We start from the raw sequence: 25,095 nt of genomic DNA on the forward strand, positions 1-25,095 counted from the left end.
ATGAACCAAAACGAAATGGCGCAACCTTTTGTTTATTTGGAGCTGGGTTGCACCCTTGTCTTGGGTGCTCTAGACAAGTGACACGATAATGAATGTGTATCAGAACTGCATTAGTTACGTAAGTTAATTTTTTCGAGGTGATAATAAAAACTTTCTGTCTATCGTTGTAGTTCCCATAGCTTCTAAGACTTTTTTCGCCGTTGCCCATAGCATGTCCTTTTGTTAGATTATTCTGATTTAATATTTCCGAAATATTAAAATTAATTTCCATTCTCAATATCTTCAGTAATGACATACGTTTCACGGCGCATAGCTTCGTCGAATGGATTACTGTAATTTGTTGTGATGTCTATAGGTTTGCTAATTATCACATAGGTTTGCTAATTATCACACACGCGTTGTGTTTGCTGACTTGCTTTGAACGTCTATCAGGTTCTGTATAACCTGGGCGTCTTAAAATGCGAAGTGAAAGGCCACAAAAGACAATAATGTATGTTATGGTGGAGTGCACAGTAAATGAACGATGTATAAAAAAGTAGGCAGTAAATACAAATACAGCATTGCTGCCCACGTTCTCCGAGAATATCAACGATTTTTGACCGTTATCGACATCGACACAAGCAAGATATACGTCTACCCATTCCTGAGAAAAAAGGTTCTTAACGAAAGGACAGACAGACAGTCGGATAACAAAAGACAAAAAATATTATTTTTATGTGTTATAAACATAGATTAACAACTTTCAGATTTTTTCCTTTACTTTTACTGTGAAACCTTGCTTCTTGCCAAATTTCATGATTCTAAGTCAACAGGAAGCACCCAGACGTTTAAATGAGTAAGAAAAAAGGTTCTGGACAGACAAAACCATAAAACCATTCTGTTTCCAATACAGGGAGAAATTTATGGCTGAATTACAACTGACATCAGTCACGGGGAATGAAGTCAAATGATCAGCTTAAACAAAATGGGAGGAACGGTGGTGGGGGAAGGAGGAGGGGGTGGTAATTCCACTTAAAATGACATTCACGAGGCATACGAGTATTATTCAGAAAATAACTGAACTTCCTGTTTATACTTCGTTATTCATTTTATACGTTATTAGTCGAGTCATCAGTTGAAGTGGAAGGCCTTCCTGATCGAGGATCGCCTTCAACTGACTGACGACCACTTTGAAACGAAAACCCTTTGTAACACTGCGTACGACTCAGAGCATCATTTCCGTGAGCTCGTTTCTAAAGCTGAAACGTTTGTGTAAAAGTTTACCGTACTTTCACGAAAGATTTTAAGTTGCACCGTTGCCCTAGAAAATCGCGCATTTCAAAAATCGTATATCGCCATACGTAAGGATTGCAGTACTTACGGCATTAATGACATGTGACGAATGGCGGTACATTTATGCTTTGTGCAGTCGTACAGAACACGCCGTATCAGACTGCATCCATAACCAACTCTGTTTTGTAAGTGAGGTAGGTTCGCCGTAGGAAGCCCCAGAGAATAATCGTTCCCATCACTTAAACCTCAATTTTGCAAAAGACCGCCCAGAATTACGGCGTAGCGGATGTGAACAAAACGACAAATTTAACGTAGAGCGAAATGAGACGAAGACGGCTGTAAGTGTTAAGAGACTCGCAGAATAAAAGTGGAACGCGGTAAGAAACACGTCCGTAGGGAGTGCTTCTAACAGTAACGTGACTGCCGATGGCAATAACATTCGATACAATGCAGACAAGAGAGAAAAAACTAATTTAATAGAAGATGGTTCAAATGGCTCTGAGTACTATGGGACTTAACTCCTGGGGTCATCAGTCCCCTAGAACTTAGAACTACTTGCTAACCTAAGGACATCACACACATCCATGCCCGAGGCAGGATTCGAACCTGCGACCGTAGCGGTCGCGCGGTTCCAGACTGCAGCGCCTAAAACCTCTCGGCCACTCCGGCAGCCTTAATGGAAGAGACTATCAAACTCTTAAGAGATTGTGTAAATAGAGAATCCACAAAAAGAATCAACGGTCACTAACGTTACGGCTAAAACAGCTTATAGAAACTATTACGTCTACAGAAAAAAAAAGTCGTTTATATAACGCGCAAACCAACGACAGTCACAAACTGTCGTAGATCCAGTAGCAGAAGTAGGATGATGGTTGGAAGATTCACGAAAAAAGTAACAAGTGCTGCCGACCATGGGCCTCCCAAGAACCATGGACTTCGCGGCGATGCAATGGCTTGCAAACCTCAACGATACACGTAGCCACACAATAGGTGGAACCATGTCGGATGGGTCTCTGCGAAGAGGCTATACTAAACCGTGGTCCCTAAAGAGGGGTATCATTTTTTCTGCAGTTGCAGCGGAAACAGTCAGTATGGTTAATGTGGCCTTAGGATAGTCATGCTTCTGCGATCAGCTGAAAGCAAGAGGAAACTAAGCCGTAATATTTCTACTGTGTGTTTTAGCGGTGATGTCACCTTCCAGGTAAAATATTCCAGAGGTAAAACAGCCCATCATTCGGATCTCCGAGTGGAAACTTCTCAGGAGAATGTCGTCATCAGAACAAGGATGAAAGAGAGAGAGAGAAGAAAAGAAAAACATTAGCGTTCTATGGGTTCAGATGCCCTAATCGAATGGTTAGACTAGAGAACTTGAAAATAAAAATTGATGGGACTTACTGAAGTGCAGACGTGGGAATAACAAGATTTCTAGTCAGGTGAATACAGAATTATTAACACAAAATTAAATAATGTTAATGTTGCAATAAGACTACCAATGAAAAAGAAAATAGTAATACCGATGAGTTACTATCAACTTGATACAACAAATCTTTATTTCCTACCAGTTTTGATGGAGATTCCCACTCTCAGACTACGTTTAAAAACCCCCAAAGCGACTTAGATGACGCTGAGACAAGTAATATAAGACACATGGGTCCAAAAATGGTCGGGAAACACCACAAAAGTGGATGACAAATGCTGAACATGTGACGTCAGCGCATGCAGCGGTTGGGCTTGTCGAACCTACTCTCGCTGGTACAGGGCACTGCTACACATCACTCCTCTAGGCTACTCTGCTTTCATAAATGTAAACAGATTCATCGTAGTCTTGTATTACAACTACCATCAACACTACCGGATCACATCGGATAATGCAAGAACGAAAACGAATACCCTAGTGCAGCGATTAAATTACTCGTCTCATCGTCCTCTACAGCGCTTTGGGGAGGGGGACGGGGGTTAAACGTTAGTAAGACTCAGCCTGTGTAAAACTGGTTGTACAGCTTACACGGGACAGGTCGCACACTTTGACTTGGCGTTTCTATGATCGGTGAAGGTCAGTTGACATCATACCGCTCTGGAATGTGTACGCTCGTTCCCAAACTTAATGTATGTAACAATACTGTGTATCGTAGTAACAATTAGCCATTCTGAATCTGGTATTGATTCGTGTGCGATGTCGTACATAGTGACTGCTACTATTATTTATAAAAACGAACAAAGAGCCTTTACCTGGTCCTTCTACCAACTCGCCGTGAACTTTTAATTCATTACATGTTCGTTTCTTTTACACAGCCCAGCCACGTTAATGTGACCACCTGTCAAAAGCCTGAGCGAGGTGGCGCAGTGGTTAGCACACTAGACACGCAGTCGGGAGGACAACGGTTCAAACCCGCGACCGGCCGTCCTGATTTAGGTTTTCCGTGATTTCCCTACATCGCAAATGCCGGAATGGTTCCTCTGAAAGGGCACGGCGGACTTCCTTCCCCGTCCTTCCCCTAACCCGATGGTACCGATGACCTCGCTGTTTGGTCCCTTCCCCCGAATCAACCAAACAACCTGAATAACCACCTTGTGCAGGAAGAGCGTCAGAGAGGTTCTGGAAAGTACCATCAGGGATGTGGAGCCACGCCGACTTCAGCGGCTCGGCCACTGCGCTATGTTTCTCGTCTGAGAATCCATGGCGTGAACAGCCCAATCGGGGTAGTCTCGCAGGTTCTCGATTAGATTTTAATCTGGAGAGTTTTGTAGTCAGGGGAGTACGGTAAACTCATTCTGGTGCTCTTCGAACCACGCACGTACGCTGCAGACTGTCTGACATTGCGTATTGTCCGACTGGCAGATGCCATCGTGCCGAGGAAAAACAAAACTGCATGAAGGGTTGAACATGGTTTCCAAGCATAGATCGATACTTGTGTTGAGTAACTGTGCCTTCCAGAATGAGGAGATCACCCAGGAAATGCACTGAAAACATTCCCCAGACCTGAACGCTCCGTCCTTCGGCCTGGCCCCTTCCGATGACTGTTGCAGGGTGTTTTCGTTTAGATGTTTCACGCCAACGGCCGAAGCATGAAGCATAAAACGTGATTCATCTGAAAAGGTCAGTTGTCGCCATTTAGTGGATGTCCAGCTGTGGTACTGGAGTGCAATTTCCAGCATTCGTCGTCGATGAACAGCAGCGTGCGAGCACCAACCTGGCGCCTACTGAGGGGGTCCATACATAGCCGTGTTCGTTGAGGAGACACTGTCAGTAGCCCCTTGGTTCATCTGAGCGGTCAGCTGCTCAATAGTTGCATGTCTGTTCGCCCATACACGTCTCCGGAGCCCTCGTTCACCCCTACCATTTGTGTCTCGTGGCGCACCACAGTCGGCTCGACGCCGGTTATCGATAGCGCCATTTTGCATACTTTAACCACGGCGTCATGCGAACAGTTGACAAACTTAGAAGTTTCGGAAACCCTTCTGCCCTTGGCCGAATGTCAATGCTCATGCTCTTTTGAACGTAATAAGTAGCTCTGTTTTCGCATTACGACAACGACTGCAATGTTTTCAGCGTTCCACACAGGGTGGTCAATTGATAGTGACCGGGCCAAATACCTCACGAAATAAGCACAAACGAAACTCGTCTAGCTTGAATGGGGAAGCCACATGGCGCTATGGTTGGCCCGCTACATGGCGCTGCCATGGGTCAAACGGATATCAACTGCGTTTTTTTAAAAATAGGAACCCCCATTTTTATAACATATTCGTGTAGTACGTAAAGAAATATGGATGTTTTACTTGGACCACTTTTTTCGCTTTGTGATAGATGGCGCTGTAATAGTCACAAACGTTTAAGTACATGGTATCAAAATGCCCAACGGGCGTGTGCCATGTATGCTGCTCGGCATCCTGGACGACATCATCCAAGTGTCCGGACCGTTCGCAGGACAGTTACGTTATTTAAGGAAACACGAAGTGTTCAGCCACATGTGAAACGCCAACCACGACCTGCAACAAATGATGATGCCCAAGTAGGTGTTTTAGCTGCTGTCGCGGCTAATCCGCCCATCTGTAGCAGACAAATTGCGCGAGAATCGGGAATCTCAAATATGTCGGTGTTGAGAATGCTACATCAACATCGATTGCACCCGTACCATATGTCTATGCACCAGGAATTGCATGGCGACGACTTTGAACGTCGTGTACAGTTCTGCCACTGGGCACAAGAGAAATTACGGGGCGATGACAGATTTTTTGCACTCGTTCTATTTAGCGACGAAGCGTCATTCACCAACAGCAGTAACGTAAACCGGCATAATATGCACTATTGGGCAACGGAAAATCCACGATTGCTGCGACAAGTGGAACATCAGCGACCATTTCGAGTTATTCGTAATTTTGCACTCATGTACGCGATCGCTGTTTAGCTGCTAGCAACCCCCGGAAGGTGCTGTCCATCCACGAAAACTTTTTCCCCAACTCAAACAAGCCATATCAGTCTATCATCATTTGCTAACCAATGCAGGGATGGGATGGAAAAGACACCATCTATGTACTCTAATAATAAACATGAAACTTGATAGCGCGAACAATTTTACACTAACTTCAACACCAGCCATTCATGTGACAGCATGTTTCCTCAATTTCAGTATCATAGCTAAACCATCCTTTCTCTACTTGGCGAGTATCATTGCGAACATGGATAAATGACTACTCAGCACGCCCATTCACAGTTAATTCTCGAACACTTAAGAAATCAATGTATACAAGACATACACTCCGTCTTCAGGCCACGAGTGGCCTACCTGGACCATCCGACGGGTGCGGTGTGGTGGAGTCGCAAATAGCGCTTGCATACGACGTTCCTTAGGCGAATGACTTTCAAAGTTCATTAAGTTTATAGTGAGGTTGCATAGTTGGCTGTTAACACAGACATTTCTACGATCACAGTCACGGTATTTGTCCCGAAAACACCACCTAATTCAAAGGTAAAGTCGTACCTCGATTCGTAAAGCGGCTATAGGTTTCAACATGGATACTTGGGTGCACCTGTAGAACGAAGAGCACTTGTGAGAGTAACATGCAGTAGTTGTTGCGATCGGGATTTTTCTTTAACATCTGCTCGATTACGTCTATGACATGGTGGTATGACTTGCAGGAAGAACGTAGGAGAGATGCAGACCAATAGTTGATTTTTGGTCAATATTATTTGGTGATGTATGCATCCAGTTATTGACAAGTTAATATTAAACTTAGTATTAAAGCTGGGTGTGTGATATGTTCGCATTTGAGCATCAGGTTTATAAAGTATATGTGTTTGTGTAAAGGAAATGTCTATGTCCTGTTGTAGGGAGGGTATGGATTTGACTTGGAGTTCTGTGATGGCGAGGGGAAGAGGATGTCTAGTGGTAAGGAAGGTGCATGTATTTCCAGAGCCACAGCGGTCAACAGAATGTATTTCCGATACTTGGGCCATTGCCGAATACCGTTCAGTTGAGACCACGATCATAAGATTTAATTGTTAAGTATAATGATAGACGATATACGTGTGGAATTTTCTAGAATGTGTCCGTGTATGCAAAGTCTGTGGTGGTATTGACTGGCGTTCCCATGTTAATGGTAGCAGTCTTCCGAATGTCGAGGCCTGTTGGAGTGTAGGAATGTATCGGAGTTAACTTTATCATCTTCTAGACGACCGAAAAGCGAACTAATATTTGGTATGTGCTGGGCTGATTTCGTGATCAAGTGTAACTTTGAGAAGATGGTGCGTTTGCGGTGGAGCGTTATTCCTTCCCATGTAAATTGTTTGGTCGACTGCTTCTGCACATTTGGTGCCTTTATTTAGTTGAGGGAAGATCGACTGTGGTGTGTTGGACACATATTTGCCTGTTCTCTAGGCGTGGGAAAGACCCTAGTTGGTTTGTAATGAATATTGATCATCTGGAATCTGTTATATCACCCACTTCGGTATTCTAGAGTGAAAATATTAGTTTCTAGTTAGTCAATGGTTTACAGCATGCTGCACCTTCTAAAGTTTGGTGTTTGTGGAGAAATAATTTACAGTCTATATCTTGTGCATTATGTTGCGTTAGCGACCGGGAGGCTACTGCTGTGTACTCGATATGGAGAAGTACGACGAAAATTGTATAATATTATGGCGAAAATACGGGTTTTCTTGTAATCGACGACTCTTGAGATGTCTGTAGAGATGCGAGCAAGACGGTAACAGTAACGCATTTGTGCCAGGGGGAAGCGAGCCTGTCTTGCACATCAGTTCTGAAAGTGACTTCAGTTCGCCGATGTAAAGAGGATGATTTGGTATGGTGGGGGATATGAATTGCATGTTTACTAGATGGAGACGGTACTCGGTGATATATTCCCTGGTTAGAGATCGGTTTGTCGCTCTAATATTCTTGCTGGTATCTTATGTATTTGATGACCTGTAGACAACTTTGGGATGTTTGGTTGTCGGTGCAAAATAGTGATTAGTGTAAAATAGTTTATTACGACTCAGTGTAGCGTCTGTAGAAAGAAAGAACAGGTGGTGGGTGTATAAATTGAGGGAACTGTCGGTGCAATTTAGCAATCTTTGCAAAATACCGACAGAAGGCGCAAGAAAGAAAATGTGGATGGTGCTTCGATACCGACGGCGTTAGTAATTCGACTGGTAAATTCGATAAGAGCAAATGAGAATGCTCGTTTGACTGTGGTGGGACACAGGAGCAGTGAGAACATTTGCGTATGTTGAGAGCAGGAAGGCTATCACATTATGTCAGGGGGGGAGGCTGGATTCGACGATATTTTGCTAAACAGGTTCTGTTACGGTAGGAATTTTGGCGCATACAAGCTGAGACAACTAGAAAGCGAGCGTGAACTATTTCTGGGGCACTACAAAATTACGGAGAGCTGGACTTGGGTGATATCTTTCTTTGTTTTCCACAAAGGCATGTGATGTAAGAATAAGATGGAGAATGTTTTAGATGGCGATGTGTCAGTCACGCTGGGGCGGGTACGTGCAGTTGAACGTGTGTGTCAACACGCTCTGTGCTGTTCTGCCTTCAGTGGTGCCTGGAGATGCCTCGAATATGAGACTGGCTTGAACGCGCTTTGGAATGCTATGACAGTATAACGGTGACTGTATAGAGGCACGCAGCTTTCACCGGTGTTCGACGACGCCGGAGTGCGCGGGACCCGGGCTGCGGCTGCCTCAGTTCGCGGGTGTTGTGGCGCGCGGCTCTGAATGGAGGTCTGTGGGTGCTTTGACAGCTGAGGCCGCGTCGACCGTACGTGTGATCGCGTCATCATAGGTGTCTAGCGGATAGGAATTTCTCAGGTGGCACGTATCAACGGGGGTGCCGCCACCTCATGCTTGCAGAAGCCGAGCAGGGGCCTGTGCACGGTTTGACATATGACTGATGCGTCACTTAATGGCTACCTCCTGTGTACTCTACTGGACAGGGGGCGGTGGACTGTGCTTGCGCACCTTGATTGCATTATTTCGCGAGTGGCTCTGTAGGCCCTGATATGCGCTATTTGGACAGTTTACGAGTACTGAGCGTGTCTACACGTGTGTGAAGAATTATTTACCCCTGACGAAGATGACGGAGGTAGTCATCGAAAGCTTGGGATTTTATCCAAATTTGACGCGGCAAGTAAACCGAGAACTTTTTATGCAAGGACTCCGTCGCGAAAGACTTCGTAGTCATATTTAGGAGCAGTTTGCTATTGTGTACTGAAATTACGAGCTGGTTGCGTGTCTATGGGCTGTGCAACATGGCCACAGGCACATCAGTGTGCATCTTTTGTATAGGTGTGAGAGATATACTCTATCGATAAATAAGTTGTTTGAAAATAAATAGAGTGCACTCCATCCTTACTCTTCCAAGCAGCTTAGAGCAGGCTGAGTCGTTTTGCCACCATCTTAGTTTACATCACGAAAGGGGCGACAGCGTCCTCTGCTGGTGGTTCTGAGTACTAAACCTCGTGGAGAACACAGTGTTTGCCGCTTTCATGGATAACTGTACTTGCGTCATCAGTTGGTGTCATGGCGGCATCCTCTGGCGGCGACGAAATGTACTACGACAGTTGGGGTCTGGAGCTCGTGGTGAACCCACTAGGAGGCGCCATCTTACAGTACGGTACTTGCGTCATCACCTGATGTCACTATAGTGTCCTCTAGAGGCATCGATATGAACTAAGTCAGTTGGGCTACGGTCTCAGTGGCGAATACATTTGGTGGTAGTGGTGCCTCTAATTCTTTAAATAAAGGCTGGTGTATGATTTTGACAGTTGACGATTAGCGAGCAGAGCCTTTTGGATGGATTATTATTTTGACAATTTACGACTTGTTTGCTTTGCATTATTTACGAGTGGTTCGCATGTCTGTAGGTTATGCAATGTGTTATTTTTGACGGCTTAAAATTAGCAAGAGCTTGTGTAGAGCCTTATACATGAGTTATGTTAAGAGTAGTTCGCAGGTCTGTATGCTGTGGGGCATGTCAGAGCATGTGTTCTGTGATAGATATAAATTGTTCCCAAGTAAATAAAGTACACTCCTTCCTCTCTCCATCAGCCTAGTACGGGCTGAGTCTTTTGCCACCTGCTCCTAGGAAGAGGTGGTGGTCTGGCGACTTAGGTTAGTTGTGGTGGTCAGCTTTGTTTGCAGCAATTTTCTTATGTTGGTAGCGAAAACGCAAGTGAGCTTTGTTTCCTGGCAGAATTCAAACTTGGCGCCGGTTCCTTGGACGAAGTAGCGGTCTGGACCTTGAAAAGTAGTTGAAACTAGGTAGTTTAAAGTATAGTGAACACCTTATCCTACCTATATGAAGTCGAACCATGTGACTAATGCAGTAGCCAATAGCAGTGCAGCATTCTAGGGGTTGGGGGTGTTAGGTCACGAATAAACACCGCGCTGATACTGGGAAATTGTGGAACTTCTGATTTGATCATTGAATATTGAAATTGTAAATTGAATTATTGAATATGATTAAAATTGAAATGGAATTAAGTACTTAGGTAATTGATAGGTTAGACGCGCGATATGGGTATTACTTTAGATAGCATATTTACAGAAGATTATCTCCAGTGCATGTATGGAGTTGGTGGCCGATGGTGTGTGACGTAAGCAGTCAGACGGCCGCGGGCCGGTGGCGCCGCGCGTGTCTGGTTATAACGCGCACGCGACAGAGGGAGCAGACAATCTTGTGTCATCACGGGACATCACAGTAGAGCCTTCTGGTGGACACGATATGAACTAAGTCAGTTGGGCTATGGAGCTCGCGGTGAACACACTGGGTGCAGCCATCTTGAATGACGGTACATGTGTCATCACCTGACATCAGGAGAGCGGCCTCTGCTGGCACTGATATGAACTAAGCCAGCTGCAGTCCAGACTCAGTGGCGAACACATCTGCTTGAAATTGGTTAAATAAGAAAGACAAGTCCGTTTTTCCCGCTATTATCGTAGGTGTACCGCATTATCATGTTGGAATTTGAACTTCTCACCGTTTCCTGGGGAGAGGGGCTTACCGTTAGTAGAGGTAGCCCAAGTGTCGTGTGGAGGTAGCCCAAGTGTCGTATCTTCCCGCCAAAATCCACCATCTTGGATGATATCACGGTGGCACACTCCGGTGGCGACGATATGAACTAAGTCAGTTGGAGTCCAGACCCGTGGCGAACACACATGCTTGAAATTGGTTACATAATAAAGACATGTCCCTATTTCCCGCCATTTTTCTTGGTGTGATGCATTATTCTGTTGGAATTTGAAATCCGCCCCATTTTTCTGGGCGAGGGGGTGTGGTAATTTCCCATAAAATTTCTAGCTTCTCGCAAAAATCCGTCATCTTGAATGACGTCACGGCCGCCATCTTGGATGACGTCAACGCCGCTATCTTGGATGACGTAATTGTCGCCATGTTGGATAACGGTACTTTGTCCCAGAACGCAGGTTGTTCCAATACAATAGTCTCCTTCTAGACTTATACACTTCCTCCAACGCTGTTCGAAGTTGTTCATCCATTCCAAATAATAGGAATTGTCCAAGTCTGCAAAATAGCTATTAGTTACTGCAATCACCTCGTTGTTTGAATAAAATATTTGTCCTGCAAGCCATTCCTTCAAATTAGAGAACAAATAGTAGTTCGAGGGAGCCAAGTCCGGAGAATAGGGGGGATATGCAACGAGTTAGAATCCTATTTCCATTAATTTTGCGACCACAATTGCTGATGTGTGTGCTGGTGCATTGTCGTGACGGAAAAGAACTTTTTTACGGTCCAATCGCCAGCGTTTTTCTTGCAGCTCGGTTTTCAAACGGTCCAATAACGATGAATAATATGCACCTGCAATAGTTTTACCCTTTTCCAGATAGTCGATGAGGATTATCCCTTGCGAATCCCGAAAGACAGTTGCCATAACTTTTCCGGCCGAAGGAATAGTCTTCGCCTTTTTTGGTGCAGATTCTCCCTTGGTAACCCACTGATTAGATTGTTCTTTGGTCTCAGAAGTATAGTAATGTATCCATGTTTCATCCACAGTGACGAAACGACGCTTAGGGTCGTGCGGATTCTTCCTGAACAGCTGCAAACCATCCTTGCGACACTTCACAGGATCCGTTTTTGGTCAAGCGTGAGCAATCGCGGAACCCATCTTGCAATAGCTTTTTCATGTCCAAATGTTCATGCAAAAAAAATATTATATACCCATTCATTCGAGATGCTCACAGCACTAGCAATCTCACGCACCTTAACTCTTCTGTCATCCATCACCATATCACGGATTTTATCAATGATTACTGGAGTCGTAACCTCCACAGGGCGTTCAGAACGTTCAGCATCACTTGTGCCCATATGGCCACTCCGAAGATTTTGAAACCACTTATAAACTGTTCTAATCGAAGGTGCAGGGACACCGTAATGTTTATCAAGCTTCTCTTTAGTCTCCTGAGGCGTTTTGCCTTTCATAAAGTAACGTTTAATCACCACACGAAATTCTTCTTCGTCCATTTTTTGACAATCACTCGAATTCCTTGATTCACACGAATGCCAAACACAAAGAAAGTGACCAATATGGCTGAAACTTGGCGTGCGTTCTTTCCAAAGATGCTATTAACTAAACATGATCTCGATACACTCCGGTGGTGCAATCGTTCGGACTTTGCACGGACTTTTCAAACGCCCCTCATAGATACAAGAGGAGGGCATTTCCAGTATTTATTATGAATTTATGTGTTGATAAGCACCAATTACCTAAACTGTAAACTTCTATCAATAACTCAAAAACAAAGGATTTTTGGACATACGTTTCCATGAATTTTTTCCTTGTTCTGGTGTAAGGAATCTGCCCCAAAGTTTGTAAAAGTACTTTTTAAACATCCTATAAACAAGTCATCGATGTAATAAACTCACACACACACACACACACACACACACACACACACACATTCACGTGGACGGACGCACGCACGCATGCGCGAAAGTAAATTACGAAGTGTTACCAAAAAATACGGCTAATACTGATTAAACTCAATCGAAGCACTGTCCTTGGCTAGAAATGTACTTATCTCAACGTTGAATCCACGGTTGGAACTATTTCTGGAAGGCTTCTTTTGGAAGGGCGTTCCGCTGCTCCGTCGTGCCCCTCTCAATGTCAGGAATGGAGTCAGAACGTTTTCCTTTAAGCACGATTTTCATTTTCGGATAGAGCAAGAAGTCGCATGGTGCTAAGCCTGGTATTTAAGGCGTATACGGACAGACATGAACGCATTTTCTGGCCAAAAACTAGCGAATCAAAAGCGAGGTGGGCCACGGCTCGTTGTCGTGATGAGAAAGGACGTCATTGGCCCATCCTTCTGGTCTCTTTCTCCGCATGCATTACAGTGCGCCCTTGTAAAATTCACCGTTTATAGTTGCTCCCCTTGGAACGAACTCTGATCGCATTATGCCCTCAATATCGATAAAAACAATACCATGACTCTAATATTCGATTTTGACTCGTGTGCCTTTTGTTAGGGCGAGGAGATTCGCTGGTTTTACGTTCGGAACTCTGAATTTTCGTCTCAGGGTCATATCATGGACCCAAGTTTCATCTTCAGTTACAATTTTGGACAGCTCTCAATTAAGACCATCCTTCAACTGTGTGCAAACTGACACGATTTTCGTTCTGTTCATCACTCGAAAGTCTGGAAACAAATTTTGCACTCACTCGTCTCATTTGCAAATTATAGTTTAAAAAACTTTGCATAGACCGTAGGAGATGCTAAGTTCTTCGGTAAGCTCTCGAGTAGTTATTCGCCTGTTTGAACGAAAAATTTTTGCCGCTTTTTGCTCGTTTTCTTTTGTTTTTGAGGTTACTGGACGTTCCCAACCTTGCTCGTCTTTTGTCAACTCATTTCCCCTTTTAAATCGCTCATACCGCTTGTGAACAGTTTTCAGAGTTACAGAATTATCGCCACACACCAATTTCCACATATCATAAGTTGCTTTGGCAATTTTTTGATCAAACCTCGTACCTCCAGTCCTCTGGTTCCAACACGGTTTGCGGGAAGTTACCATAGGTTTTAAGAAAGTGCCAGAATTGCATATCTTGCAAACGTTCTCAGTCGGGAACCTCTTTGCGCCGCTGTCAGTTCTATGGGCTCTGCTTGAAAACGGCGCATCATATGCAGCACTCTCTACTCTTCGGGCTGGAAAATGAATTATACACACCACTTTTTTCTATACAACAGAGTTATGCCTACAGTTAATGTCACTGCTGTTTAAGCTGGCCGAGAATGAATCACGTGAGGACCAAAGCGACTTTAGCGTCGCCAAGAGCATGGCAACTAAAAACGCCTTGTGACACATTAAAAACAAAAACAAAACGATGACACTTGGTGTGTGTCTCTTTTTAATTTCTTCGTCTCCTTCATTTTCAGTTAACATCAACAGTAACAAATGCAATCTACGAGGGTAGCCTGGAAAGTTCGCAGCCTTGCCCATAGATTGCGAGATTTTTTCCTCTGAGTTTGTTACAACTTTTAGCGCGCCTTAAATGAAACTGTATGTCATGACGTCCAGTAGCGGCCTCTAGCAGCTGTCTGAATAAGGTGCGCTGCGCTAATTCTCAGAAATGGAGAAAATCAAGTACCGTGCAGTAACGAAGTTTCGAATTCATAAACATGTGTGGTGACTCGAATTTCATAGTGTGTGTGGTGACTCCTTGGTTTTTAATTTTCAGTGTGAAGAAATGGGTTGCCGAATTTAAACGATGCCGTAAAATTATACAGGGTAGTCCACGCGAAAGCCGTTAAGTGCGACCACGTCAAAAATCGTCGAAATAGTGCACGGTATGATCTCAGGAGACCGGCATGCGAAGGGTGTGAAATTGCCAAAACTGTAGGCATTTCGAAACAACATGGCTGCAGTTTGCTTCAAGAACTGTACATGAGAGGGAAAGCTTTGAGCAAGATGAACACCGCGCCTGATCACGGCGTATCAGGAACGAATTTGCACGATAATTTCCAAATAGTGTTTGGCGTAATATCATAAAAGCAAAATAGGTTTTCTGCGTCTGTATTAACAACGGATGAAACACAGATTCACCAATACATACCGGACCCAAAACAACCAGCGAAACAATTGCGAGAGGCCGCTTCTTCAGCTCCGAAGAAGGCGAATATGATTTCATCAGCGGGAAAGGTCATGATATCGGTGTTCTGGGATGCGAAAGGAAACCTATTAGATGATTGTATTCAAAAAAATGGGAACTACGCGATGCAGGGTGTTTAGAAATTAGTTATTCAAAAGTAGCTTTCAATTGTGAAAAAGTTAAATAACTTACAAAAATATTTGACACAGCGCTGAATACAGAATACCCTCAAGTTTTATTTCCGCCTAACACTGTTAGTTCCCGACGTCTTCGCTAGGTGGCATGCGCAAAATAAGTTATTCCAACAGTGATCATGGAGTCGTATAACGCTGCAGAGCGTGCCAAGTGTTGTTTATGGTTTCACGAATCCACATGCTTTACTAAAGTTCAGAGACAATTCAGGACTAAATAGCAGAAGCCACGACCTCAACGACAAATTGTTATTAATTGGTACAATCGTTTCACCGAAACTGGCTGTGTGTCACATAGGACGCCGGGTCAGGGTCGGCAGCAACTGAACAAGTTGGGCAGTCTTACAAAATGGTTCAAATGGCCCTGAGCACTATGGGACTTAACATCTGAGGTCATCAGTCCGCTAGAACTTAGAACTACTTAAACCTAACTAACCTCAGGACATCACACACATCCATGCCCGAGGCAAGATTCGGACCTGCGACCGTAGTGGTCGGGCGGTTTTAGACCGAAGCGCCTAGAACCGCTCGGCCACAACGGCCGACAGGCACTCTTACATTCAGAGTCTGAGTTAACCAACGAGACGTTCCAGCTTAGAATTGAATATGCCTAGCGTTGTGGTGTGGAAGGTGTTATGCAAACAACTGCCATTCAAATTGTACAAATTGAAACTGCTGCAAGCTTTAAGAGAAAGTGAGAAACAAAAACCTGCTAAGTTTTGCGTAGGAATGTTTAACAAAATGAAGAATGAAGATGATTTTTCTTACTAAAATTGTGTTCAAAGACGAAGCCAGCTGCGGTAAAGTGAATCGGCATAATGTTCGGATATGGCGCGAGCAGAAACCACGTCACTTAATCTAACATATACGGGACTCGCCTAACGTAATATTTTTTTTTTCTGTAAGTTATAACGTGATTTAGCCCGCCAGTGTGGCCGAGCGGTTCTAGGCGCTTCAGTCTGGAACCGCGCGACCGCTACGGTCGCAGGTTCGCATCCTGCCTCGGGCATGGATGTGTGTGATGTCCTTAGGGTAGTTAGGTTTAAGTAGTTCTAAGTTCTAGGGGACTGATGACCTCAGATGTTAAGTCCCATAGTGCTCAGAGCCATTTGAACCATTTATAACGTGATTTACAGTCCTTTCTTTTTTATCGAGTCAACTGTAACTGGCATAACGTACCTGCACATGCGTGAATATTACCTAATGCCTCAATTGCAACAGGATAACAGCAAAGAATCTATTTTCCAGCAACATGGCGCGCCACCACATTATCATCGTGAATTTGTCGCGTATCTTCGTAGGAATGTGCCGATTTGGATTGGACGTGATGGAACAATACCCTGCCCACCACGATGACCTGATTTAACCTGAAGGGGCCTCTGCGTATGCGTCTGTTTCTCCACTTCCCGAAAATGTCGACGGATAGCACAGGCAGTGCCTCCACAAATTAAGACTTGCTTCTTAGGATTTGACAGGAAACTCGTTACAGATGGGATATTTGCCGTGTTACGAAAAGTAATCACACTGAACATGGGTAAATAAACTGCATCCAGTGCTGTAGCAAATATTTCCGTAAGTTATTTACCTTTTACACAATTAAAGGTTACTTTTGTATAAATAATTTACAAACACACTGTAGCTTATTATTCTTTAATATTATTCATATATTAAGAATTACAATATTATTTTAAACCGCTAACGAATCTGATTCAAAAACTCGAGAAAAGATACCACGTTGGCGGATGAAAAAAATCATCTTTCTTCAAACCAGCGCACTGGCAACAGAAATTTGTAGGCAATGGAAAAACTGAGGGATCTGTGCCATATGAAGTTTTTGAATATCCGCCCCATTTCCCAGATCTGGCTCCCCAGGCTTCCATGTCAACGAAATTTTCAAGTTTCCTTGGTAGACAACGTTTATCGTCCAGCCACGAAACAATCGCAGCACTTCCACAAGACCCTACACAGGTGGATTAATGCCATTGGAACTCCACTGAGTGAAGTGTACTAATATCCAAGGAGATTGCATTGAAAAATAAAAGGTTTTTGGAAACATGATTTCTTATTTTCATTGTCAGGCCAAGAACTTTTCAGATCGTCCTCGTAGAGAGAAAGACGACATTTAAGAAGCTAATCCACCTTCCGTCTATGCAAAGTGCTGAAACAGTGAGCAAATACTTGCGTACTTACATCTTCTCTTCCGCTATACTGTTTTTCCGATATCGGAATCAAGAACGTATTTTTATCTTAAAAAGTTCACTCTTTCATCTACTGAAGAGTGAAAGCTTCAGTATTACATACATTTCTATGTAGTCATAAGTTTTCTTTTTTCCCCAGTTTGCTTAAGTAAGTAATTTGTTCAGTTACGATGACTGTGAAACAGCGTCTTTTTCCGCGTATCTTCTTTTTTCACTATTTGTCGCCTTCAGATATTTGGGAAATCATTTAGGTCCACACACGGATATGGTATAATCAAATAAAATAAATGCACGAGGCATCAAAAGTAAAGCATATACAGACTTAAATACTCTTGTCGTGCTTCTTTACATAAATACATGGGCGAAATTTGTAACCCGCTACTAAGAGCATATGGATGTCAACAGATTCCAGTCTTCAACAAGTCCAGCTTTATGTCACAAATTGCCCATCATAAACACACTGTGTTACACACAACTGTCAAAGGTTTACGGCTAGATGTCCTCGAACAGATGGAGACTGACAATCACAATAAAGTCAGCTCACAAAATTCTTAACGAACAAACAGAATCAGCACAGAACTTTTTCTTCCGGAATACACAAAACTTCCTGGCTCTAAAGCACTATAACGTGATATCGTCATGCTCCTGCATAGTTTATTCTTCTATCAATATTGTTTTTGCCGTCAGTCTGAATACTGTGTCCACGCTTTTCTCCACACTAGTCTATTTTCTGCAAATCTTTTCATATCTGCATAAATGAACGTGCCTGCTGTGTATCCCTCTACAATGTTTCCCTCTCACAGTGCCTACCATTACCAAACTGACAATTCTTTGATGTCTCCGGATCTGTCCTAACAAACGACCACTTCTTTTGGTCAAGTTGCGCCATAAATATCTTTTCTCTGCTGTTCGATCCAGTATCTCTTTATTAGTTATTCGCTCTACCCACCTAATACTCAGCATTTTCTTACAGCACTGCATTTCAGAAGTTTCTATTCTCTTGTTATCTAGAATGCTTATTGTCCACGTTTCACTTCTGTACAAGGTAACACTCCTTGTCCTCAGAACAGAATTCCTAAAACTTAAATTTATATTGGCTATTAAAAACTTCCTCTTTTTCCGAAATGCTCTTCTTGCTACTTTGTATCTTGTTTTATATCCCGTCTACTTCTTTCATCATCAGTTATACTGCTACCCAAATAACAAAAATCATCTTCTACTTTTCGTGTCTCATTTCCAAATACAATTCCCTCAGCAACGCCAGATTTAATTCGAACACATAACTGGATTCCAGTAACATACGCTACTGGCCATTAAAATTTCTACACCAAGAAGAAATACAGATGATAAACGAGTATTCATTGGACAAATATATTATACTAGGAGTGACATGTGATTACCTTTTCAAGCAATTTGGGTGCATAGATCCCGAGAAATCAGTACCCAGAACAACCACCTCTGGCCGTAATAACGGCCTTGATACCCCTGGGCATTGAGTCAAACAGATCTTGGATGGCGTGTACAGGTAAAGCTGCCCATGCAGCTTCAACACGATACCACAGTTCATCAAGAGTAGTGACTGGCGTATTGTGACGCGCCAGTTGCTCGGCCACCATTGACCAGACGTTTTCAGTTGGTGAGAGATCTGGAGAATGTGCTGGCCAGTGTAGTACTCGAACATTTTCTATACCCAGAAAGGCCCGTACAGGACCTGCAACATGCGGTCGTGCATTATCCTGCTGAAATTTAGGGTTTCGTAGAGATCGAATGAAGGGTAGAGCCACGGGTCGTAACACATCTGAAATGTAACGTCCACTGTTCAAAGTGCCGTCAATGTGAACAAGAGGTGACCGAGACGTGTAACCAATGGCATCCCATACCATCACGCCGGGTGATACGCCAGCATGGCGATGACAAATACACGCTTCCAATGTGCGTTCATCGCGATGTCGCCAAACACGGATGCGACCATCATGATGCTGTAAACAGAACCTGGATTCATCCGACAAAGTGACGTTTTGCCATTCGTGCACCCAGGTTCGTCGTTGAGCTGATAGTCCATGCTGCTGCAAACGTCGTCGAACTGTTCGTGGCCGGCCTGAGTGGCCGAGCGGTTAAAGGCGCTACAGTCTGGAACCGCACGACCGCTACGGTCGCAGGTTCGAATCCTGCCTCGGGCATGGATGTGTGTGATGTCCTTAGGTTAGTTAGGTTTAAGTAGTTCTAAGTTCTAGGGGACTTATGACCACAGCAGTTGAGTCCCATAGTGCTCAGAGCCATTTTTGAACTGTTCGTGCAGATGGTTATTATTTTGCAAACGTCCCCATCTGTTGACTCAGGGACCGAGATGTGGCTGCACGATCCGTTACAGCCATGCGGATAAGATGCCTGTCATCTCGACTACTAGTGATACGAGGCCGTTGGGATCCAGCACGGCGTTCCGTATTACCCTCCTGGACCCACCGATTCCACATCCTTCTAACAGCCATTGGATCTCGACCAACGCGAGCAGCAATGTCGCGATACGATAAACCGCAATCGCGATAGGCTACAATCAGACCTTCATCAAAGTCGGAAACGGGATGGTACGCATTTCTCCTCCTTACACGAGGCATCACAACAACGTTTCACCAGGCAACGTCGGTCAACTGCTGTTTGTGTATGAGAAATCGGTTGGAAATTTTCCTCATGTCAGCACGTTGTAGGTATCGCTACCGGCGCCAACCTTGTGTGAATGCTCTGAAAAGCTAATCATTTGCATATCACAGCATCTTCTTCCTGTCGGTTAAATTTCGCGTTTGTAGCACGCCATCTTCGTGGTGTAGCAATTTTAATGGCCAGTAGTATATCTGAGCGGTTTCTTTTATCTCATTATACATTCTTTCATTCTCATCATCATCTATGGAGCTAGTTGACATATAAATTTGTATTACTGTGCCGGGTGTTGACTTCTTTTCTATATTGGCTACGTTAGTAGTTCACTATACTGTTCATTACCCCTATCTGATTTCGTGTCCATAGCCCTATACTGACCTAACCAGAAGTCCTGTTCCTCCTGCTACGACACTTCAGTAATCCCCACCCTAACCAACTTCAGCCTGTCCAGCTCACTTTTTAAATTCCCTAACCTGCCTACCCAATTAATGTATGCCACATACCACGCTATGGTCCGTAGAATGCCAGTCCTGTTGTTTCTGATGATGACATCGTCCTGAGTAATCCGCGCCCGGAGATTCAAATGGGGGGGGGGCTATTTCACTTCCGGAATATTTTACCCATGATCACCATGAATTCATACAGTAGAGCTGCATGTTCTCAGGGAAAACAATAATCACGGCTGTAGTGTCCCCATGCTTTCTACCCTTCACTGTACCAGCACAGCGAGACCATGTTGGCTGATATCTTACCCATTGCACCTCAAACTACTGAAAAGGTTGCTGCCCTCTTCATAAACCATGAGAGACTCTGGCCTCTCCTCAGATACCGTTACCCTTCCGAAGTGGTTGCACCAACTGTACGGCTACCCGTGTAGTTGAGGCACGCATGCTGCTATACCTCGACAAGGTCCATAGTGGGGAGGGGGTTAGCTTCCATCAATATGCAATCAACATTTCAACTCATGTACACATCTACAGTTTTCCAAGTCCATTCGTGTATGCCATGTACGCTTACTTGTGACTCTTTCACACTTTTATTCATGTAATAACTACTGCTTACTGGACTATGTTAAATTACTTGTAACTCTTTCTCTCTTTACCACTTTCTATTTTCATGTTTTCACAAACAAAACCTCAAGTCATGTACATAGCTACAGCTTTCCATGTTCATCTATGTTTGCCACGTATGCTAGTAACTCATTCACGCTTTTCTTTATGTCATAAATGTTTCAATGTATTTATTTATCTACAGTTTTCTAAGTCAATATTAAAAGTATAACGTCAACGTATGGACACAACTACGCTTTTAATGTCCACTTGCATCCACTTTTTATCTGTAAATATTTTATATCGTAATCTAATCTCACGTCAAAGACAGAGATTTGGCAGGTTGTACGAACTAGTATCCTTACGTTCAACCTTTGTTTACTGTAAAACCAAATTAGTTCAATTCTCTCTCTCTCTCTCTCTCTCTCTCTCTCTCTCTCTCTGCGCGCGCGCGTATGTGTGTGTGTGTGTGTGTGTAAGCTGGCAAAAATGAATATGACAGAAATGAATTTCTCGCTGATGTCAGAAGTCAAATATCCAAAAACGTAACGATCTTTTCGTCTCGTTCACATTTCCGTAACTTTTACCTAAATTTCAATTATTTTCCCCAGCACCGCGAATCTAGCGCCTAGCTGTACATGGTTCAGAAAATAATGTTCTTGTAATAAAGCCATACGATGATTAGTCTGCAGTGGCTCGAAAACTAGCTGATGTTATTAGGTATACAACTTTGCTTGACTTACGATTCCCAGTACTGGCCGTCGCTGGCCACTACTTTCTCCCATTTTCTGGGAAGCATAAAAATCAAGAGGTGGAAGAACAGGACGTCTTTGGAGGAGACGGACGAATCGATTCAATTTTGTACTTCTTCATATGACCGGAAGGGCTGGTCAGTCAGGTCGTGTGCCAGTGATAGAATAAGGAGATAATCGGAGGGAGCAATGACTTCACAATACTGCGGGTGGGTTAGGACTTCCCAATACAACCTTTCCTAGATGTTTTTACGGGTTTTGGGGTCGAGCACTGCAGTCTGCATTATCAACTTTTCGTGTCTATCGATGTTTTGTGGCAGTTCGTCTTTCAGCGTTCGGCTCAAACGCATCAATTGCTTTCGATTACGATCTGCTGTGATTGCTTCCGTCGGTTTCAATAGCTTCGATAATCCTATCTTTTCCACTGCCAGGACGTTTTTCCACGTCGAGATAACCGTTCTTGAATCAATGAAACCATTGTCTGTATATTCTTTCACTAACAGGTGCTTCACCATAAGTCTTACCCAGCATTTTATGAGCCTCATCCGCATATCTCTTCACTTAAGCAGGAAATTAAAACTTCCCGCAAATGACGAGAATTGAGCTTCTACGTTAACATATTAAATCGAGAAAAACTTTATGATGCAATCACAAATCGATTAATATTTTGATGGCGTTATGTTTACATATGCCTAATGACTAATAAACTTACCCCGTGCAACACAACTTGCCACAACTTCCGTCTATTGCAATACGGCGGAAGCGAAGTTGGAGGCCTAATACAATAACTGAATTAAGTTCCAAAAGCGGCTGGTTGCATATCATATGCATATATAAAATAAACTCAATATGGGATAAATTTAAGAACGCTGGACCATATTAACGCACATTGACACTGTTTAATTACAGATTTCAAGAAGCACCTTAAATATTAACATCCAAGTGTACGGATTCCGTCTCAGCTTCAGATGATACGTTAAGGATTCTTACGTTCCTTATATTAATGACCGCGTTAGTGTCCGCAACGTAACGTGGGAGAATTAAAATTTTTCCGGTACCGGGAATCGAACCCGAGCCTCCTGGGTGAAAGCCAGGTATCCTAGCCACTAGACCATACCGGACACACTCTTCAGTCAATTTCGAAGACAAAGCAATTCGTTGCAACGCGTTTTGCAACTCTCGCGATCACTGCGCCTACGCAATCTATTATCTTCATTTCTTGATATATAATATTTTCGTCATTTTTTCCGCTTTTCGTCGTTCCTTTGCTGCTTCAAAATTCATAGAGGTATTTTTCGTCTTGGCAAAAAAAAATGGAAAGCAGTATTTTTTCTCAAATACACGTTACAGTTCTTTTATTTGCGAAGTATCTTCAGTGGCCTGTAATACACGTTCGTTTTATAAATATAATAAAATAGTCATATAGTAGTTACAAGTACCTCTTGATATTATCTTTTTTTTTTTCAGGTTACAAGCAACTTCTTATAGTCTACGTTTCGTGAGGTTAAATTATCATTTGGTGTCACAACCGCAGTTAGTTGAGGGATCGATCGCATTACGGGATTATATAAAGGTGAAAGCTGGAAGTCCAGAAACGACGATACTGCCACCATTGCAGTTGCTTAATGTTCATTTACATCCGCTACAGGCACTTTTAGAACTCTTACTCTGTGGAACACTGTCAAGAGCACGGCATAGCCTAGTTTTCATTACACTGTACCATTCGTGTTTCTTACAGCACTATTCGAGTATGCAGCGTGGAAGGAATGATTGCTTATTATTTCTGTGTTTGCGCGAGCTATTCGTGATGAAATTTTGTCTTTGCCGTCTCTACGAGAGCGATATTTGTTAACAAGCGCGGGGTAGGGTAGGGTAGGGTGGGGAGGGGAGGGGAAAGGCCGGGGGGGAAGGTCCTGGGAACCATGACACTCCCATCTAAAGAATAGTTTGACATATATGGCAAACAGTTCTACAAGTTACAAGCTACGTTAAACACAGGATATCTTCCAGTTGCTTGAGTGGGACCCTGCCTACGTGGATTGGCTTGCGACTTGGACATAACATTCCTGCCAGGTAATGGTGCACATCCAATAGCTGGTCATACCAGCAGTCAACAAAAAAAAAAAAAAAAAGGAAAATGAAATAACGAAGGGCCGAGCAGATTTCGTATACGAAGATGGAAGCGACTGAAAGAAATAGCTTCCCCATCATTTATTTATACGCCCATAGTTACAAATTAGTGTTTACAATCGTATTTGGTGAAATACTGATAGCTCTCATTGCACACTCCAACTTTAAGTTGGGTAAATTATGAAAGTATCGAAATTGTTACAGTTTGATGCTATTACAATTCTTAAATTAATTGTGTAACACATGTAGTTCTGAAAATTTTGGATGTATGCTTTTCAAATAGGGGGTGTCCACATGAAAGCGCCTTCACTTACTGATTCAGTTTAAAACAATACTATGAGACACAGATATCTGCAGTTCGCAGCATCATGCAAAGCAACTCAAAAACCTTTCTGTAGATTTTTTCTGAACGATTTCTTTTGTCGTTTTTTAGTGGCTAAACAATTATCAAAAATTCCGGCACCGCAAGAGAGAGATCTCAATGCAGAGTGTGTTATGCTGAAACCAAATCAGCCACTGCGACTGAAACAAATTTCCAGACTGAATTTGAAAGGGAACCCACATTGTCCTTGACCAATCCTCCCTGAAGCACCAATCTTACTCACAGCACACATTCAAAAGCACAATATCTCTCCGGATGCGCGCGTGTCGAGGAGGTAGCGCCTCTTATCGATGTATAGTGGACACGGGAGTGTTGCGGTATAATAAGAGACGGCTCATACATTATGGTGCTCCACACGGATGGAGCTTGAAACATTTCACGTAAATCAATTGTGCCATCAGTTCTGAAGCTTTACTCCACTGTCTGGAGTCAGTACCCGGAAGGTACTAGCGTGAGAGAAATGATCACAGAGCATACACACACACTCCTATGGTTACATGGTTTTGCACCTAAAAATGCTATATTGGTAATGCCATACGGTTTCCAAACTATTAGTCGTGCCGAATGAGGGCTCTAAATACTCTAATGCAGGATGTACAGGGTGTCCCACGCAAACCTCCCTTATTTCAAGGACCCAGGAGAGAAAAACCACAGTAGATACGACACTGAAAAATGCACCCCTTTGTAGAGCATCTCAAAGAATTTATATTCCCGTGTCAGAAGTGCCAAGTATCGTCGCCAGAGTACAGCATGGTCGCATGAAGTAAAAATGGTGACTCCACAGCAGTGAGCGCAAGCAATAGTGTGGTTTGCAGAAACAAAATCGCCGATTACTGTGCAAAGTAATTACCGTCGCGTATA

The 25,095-nt window shown here is 43.4% G+C and overlaps 2 non-coding genes across 2 annotated transcripts; one reads left to right on the forward strand and one right to left on the reverse strand.

The window, feature by feature from the left end:
* The first annotated feature begins 19,362 nt into the window (after positions 1-19,362).
* Positions 19,363-19,446, forward strand: Trnas-gga (transfer RNA serine (anticodon GGA)). The gene is given in 2 exon segments: positions 19,363-19,402; positions 19,412-19,446. It is a non-coding gene; the product is annotated as a tRNA-Ser (tRNA).
* A 3,325-nt stretch (positions 19,447-22,771) lies between these two features.
* Trnae-uuc (transfer RNA glutamic acid (anticodon UUC)) lies at positions 22,772-22,843 on the reverse strand. The gene has a single exon. It is a non-coding gene; the product is annotated as a tRNA-Glu (tRNA).
* Between the last annotated feature and the right edge of the window lie 2,252 nt (positions 22,844-25,095).

Source organism: Schistocerca cancellata, chromosome 10 (assembly GCF_023864275.1).
Source record: "Schistocerca cancellata isolate TAMUIC-IGC-003103 chromosome 10, iqSchCanc2.1, whole genome shotgun sequence".
NCBI lineage: Eukaryota > Metazoa > Arthropoda > Insecta > Orthoptera > Acrididae > Schistocerca > Schistocerca cancellata.